This window comes from Octodon degus, unplaced genomic scaffold (genome assembly GCF_000260255.1).
Source record: "Octodon degus isolate 3935 unplaced genomic scaffold, OctDeg1.0 scaffold00170, whole genome shotgun sequence".
NCBI lineage: Eukaryota > Metazoa > Chordata > Mammalia > Rodentia > Octodontidae > Octodon > Octodon degus.
Window position 1 is genome coordinate 5295993 of NW_004524746.1, and position 4349 is coordinate 5300341.

Sequence of the window (4349 nt, forward strand, 5' to 3'; positions counted from 1 at the left end):
TTTCTTTCTTTCTTTCTTTCTTTCTTTCTTTCTTTCTTTCTTTCTTTCTTTCTTTCTTTCTTTCTTTCTGTGGTACCAGGGATTGAACTCAGGGCCTTGCACTTGCTTGCTAGGCAAGTGCTTATTCTGCTGAACTATCTTCATGGCCCTCTATTGTCTTTCTGAGTGGGAATAAGACTTCCATTCATGTCCACCTAAATATATCACTGCTAGGACCAAGATACCAACCTCTTCAATTCTAGTCACCTCTGTCCACTCTGCTTCTGACATGAGAAAGTATAGCCTTCCTTAATGGGCCTGAATCTTTTTTTCTTTGTATTTATGTATTTTTAACAGATTCTCACTACACAGTGATCTGCGCTACCATGCCCAGACCCTGTCATGGCTCAGCATGCCCCAGGGGCAGGGCCGGCGCAGCACATAGGAATGGGATTGAACCCTGTGCTTGCCAAAGCAAGTGCTTAGTCCTCTAAGCTATCTCGCCAGCCTGAGCCTGAATCTTAAATAGTTTTATTTCTTTCCAAAGAATACTGTGTTTTTCAAGTGGTGAACTGTTAACTTCTATATAAAGACAAAGGTTTTTTTTTTTCTCCTTTTCTGATGCAAGACAGGAAAAGCGAACGTGCCTGCTTTCTTCCAAAAGACGTTGGTTTCCTGGAGAAGAAGCATAGTCATGGATGAGTTCCCAGCACTCGGTAGTTCCTGTCATTTGCCACTAACTAGTGGCTTAGTGAACTGAATGGATTGTGAGTTATTATTATTGTCTCCTCTGGTAACTGATGATAAGAACTTTTAAATAAAATATGAAACTAGTCAAACTGAACCCTGAGCACATTTGTTCTTCAACATAACATTTTGATGAACTTCCCCCAGATGTACTAGAAGTATCAGTTGTTAAACACACTGAATTGGAATTTTAAAATTTCAGGATCTAAAATAGACCTCAGCCTTGCCTTTCCATCTGAGTTGTTCTATCTTTTCATACCACTGTGCTATTCCCATGTTGTCAAGTGAGTAAAGTGTTCTGAATTTAGATGTAAAGTACACACTGTTCACTGAGGCACAGAAATATCTTTGAAAGTGAAATATTTGATGCGTGCACAGATGCATGTACTTAGCTTTTGTTACTTTTTTAACAGTTAGCTTAAATCACTAATAAATATCAGGAACATTTCACGTGATCAGCAGGAAGTTCCTTGGTTACTGTAAAATGACCAGCATAGAGTTCAAGGACTGTGTTATCGTATTATCTCTGTTCATAAAATTCCCTCATTTAAAATTCTTGAGGTAGCTAAAGCTCTATGCTGTTGCTTTCCAGCCTTTAGTATCTAATAAATATTCACCACCAGATCACTACCATGCAAAAAAGATCACAGTCACTCTGCTAGAAATGACTTACAGTACTTGTTATAGCACTAATTAAACAGAAGAGCAGAGACTCTGGAGAATGAAATGGCCCATTGAGGTTTATATGTTCAGCATAGGTTTATGAAGATGTCTGTGGCAAGAAGCTGCGATGGGCTCTGGTAAAAACTATGATTTATCAGTAAATGCTATGTTCAGGTTACCCAAATGCTATCCTCAAGGTGCAAGCAACTCAAGTTCATATAAAGGTATAATTCAGAACAAGAGGTACTAAATAGTATAAGGGGACTCAAAAGAAGTGGTGACCATGTTCAGCTCAAGAAACTGGGCACTTCAGTGGCGATATCACTGAACTATGTTTCAGAGCTAAGGCCTTTTTGCATAAAGGGTGCCAGGAGAGAAAGCACTGTGGTGAAGGGCAGCTGGAGCAGAGACATGAGCTCAGGCTGCAACAGGCAAACCAGCCATCCCTGACCGCAGGGAACAGTCCAGCATCAGCTTACTTCCCTCAGGGTATGAAATATGCATATTTCTTTGAACCAATACAAATCATTATTATTTTCTAATCATAGGAAGTATTCAAAAATTGACCAATAGAAATACAGTGAGAATGAAGCAGTACATTCAGTATATTCTGAAGTTGTTGATTGCTTTCCACATTTTTGAGTTAATCTACGTTCTTACCTCCAGGTAAGTGTTGTATTAAGATTTTTCAGAAAAACAGAGCCACACATATACATTTATACACATATCTACATACTGAATATGTAGATAGATAGAGACACACATATGCATGTATATAAGTATACACATCTTATTGGTTGGAGAGAGAAAGTAAGACCCAGATTCAGAAAGAGAGGAAGACTTAAAGAACTGGATCACATGATTTTGGGGTCTGGTAAGTTTGACATTTGGAGGGCTGGTAGGTAGGGTAGAAATTCCTAAAGGGGCTTATATCACAGTCTTGAGTGTAAAGCAATATGGAGGTATAATTCTTTCTTTTTTCTTTGTGTTGCTGGTGGAGTCCTACTACGTTGTCTAGACTCATGATCCTCCTGTCTCAGCCACCTAAACAGCTGAGACTACCAGCACACACCACTGCACCCAACTTGGGGTTTCTGTTTTCAGAGGAGATTTCAGCCTTTTAGCTTTTCAACTGATTGGATGTAACACACATACCTTAGTGAAGGGACATCTACTTTACTCCAGGTCTCTTTGTTTATTTAAAAGTTAATCTCAAAAAATAGTATAGTAGCAATATCGATACTCATTTGATTAAACAATTGGATATGATAACCTACTTAAACTGACACATAAAATTAGCCATCATAGCTATCATAAACCATGAAGACATGAAAATAATAAAAAGGAAGGGGACAGTAAAAGTCTTTCATTTATTTACATAGCTTCCTCTATTCTATAAGCATTTTACACACATATATTAAATAAAAGAACATATTGCTATCAGAAGTTTTGAAATGGCAAATCTGAGGGACAGAGAAATTAAGAATTTTGAAGTTTATGGAGTTAGATGTTACACAGCATGTTTTCTGAGACATTATCTAAAAGTCTTGCGTCTGCCTCCATTATTTGTAACCTACATTTCTATGGCATTTATTCTCTGCCGCCCTCTTGAAGCTCAGCAAAAGGAACTTTGTTTTACTTATCCAGCTAAATTTTAGATGTCCCTACTTTGAACAACTCTATTTTTCCTACATCTAATTACATATTAATAATCTTTTCTTAAGGAATGAGATCTTTTACACATTGTGTTTATGCTGGATGATGATTTGCTTACACACCTTATGCTGACAGAACTTACGAATTTGTTTTCACACATGTTGGTGAGCTGTATTGCAGTGTTTCCTATGAAGCTGGAAACTTTGAAAGGTCTAGATTCTTTAGATTTAGAAAGCCTTATGAACTATATATCATATTCAAATTGTTTGATTTTGAAGTCTCACTGCTTTGTCTACATGAAGAAAATGATGCTAGAACTTCAGCAATGTGCTTTGTGATTAGAATGGGTCATAGTCTGTGTGACGGTATAGCTGGCACCTCAACGTTCCAAATGTAAGAGATAGCATGCTTCTTAATTTTCAGAATGAAGCTATCAAAGCACAGTGTACTAGGTGCAACAATAAATCCAGCAAATATAAATTATCAACTTGGGTTGTGCTCTTTAAAGTTTACAAAATCCCCAGGTTCACAAATATAATACTATCTTAAGTTTTAAATCCTAGGAAAAGTGGGAGAAAGCCTGCTTCTTGGTCCATAGAGCAGTCATGTTCTCTTTGGCTCCATTTTGGGGAAATATACAGAAATGCTTTGTGTAAAACCATCACTGATGTAGACGGTAGCTCACTCTTCTAAATGATCAGTAGAAGTGGAAGATTATCATTTGCTGTATGCTGGAGATGGCCTCCTTGGGGTACTGGCATGTGTCCTCAATTTCTGCCTACTATGTAGCCCCAGATTTTTTACACTATATGACTGTAACATGACATTTAATGGCTCTCACCTACATTGAAAAAGACATTCCCATACAGGGACTTGTTACTCCAGAATGTTAAGTTCAAGTACTTGGACAAATACAAAATCTCCAAGTATGTTCACCAGAGAAATTGCCCCAAGGGCTGAGCTGCAATTTTCATTCCCTTTGGAGTATAATTCAGTTTAATTCAATAATTGGCTGATGGCTTTGCAATGAGCCCTATTATCATCCCCTCTGAGGATTAGAGAATCTAGACCTCAAGGGCACAGAACTTTCACATTATCCCTTCACTGCTGAAAATACAATAGAATAAAAATTCAAGCTACAGATAATTTTTCAGTGAATCATATTGTTGAATAAGCCAGTGGCAAGGCATATAGCAAGTGCTGAATATATGTGTTCATCATTACTGTTATTTAGAAAGTGTGACCTTGCTCTATTACACTAAAGGTTTACTTCTTTATTTGTTGTACTCTATTGAGTGCTCCAT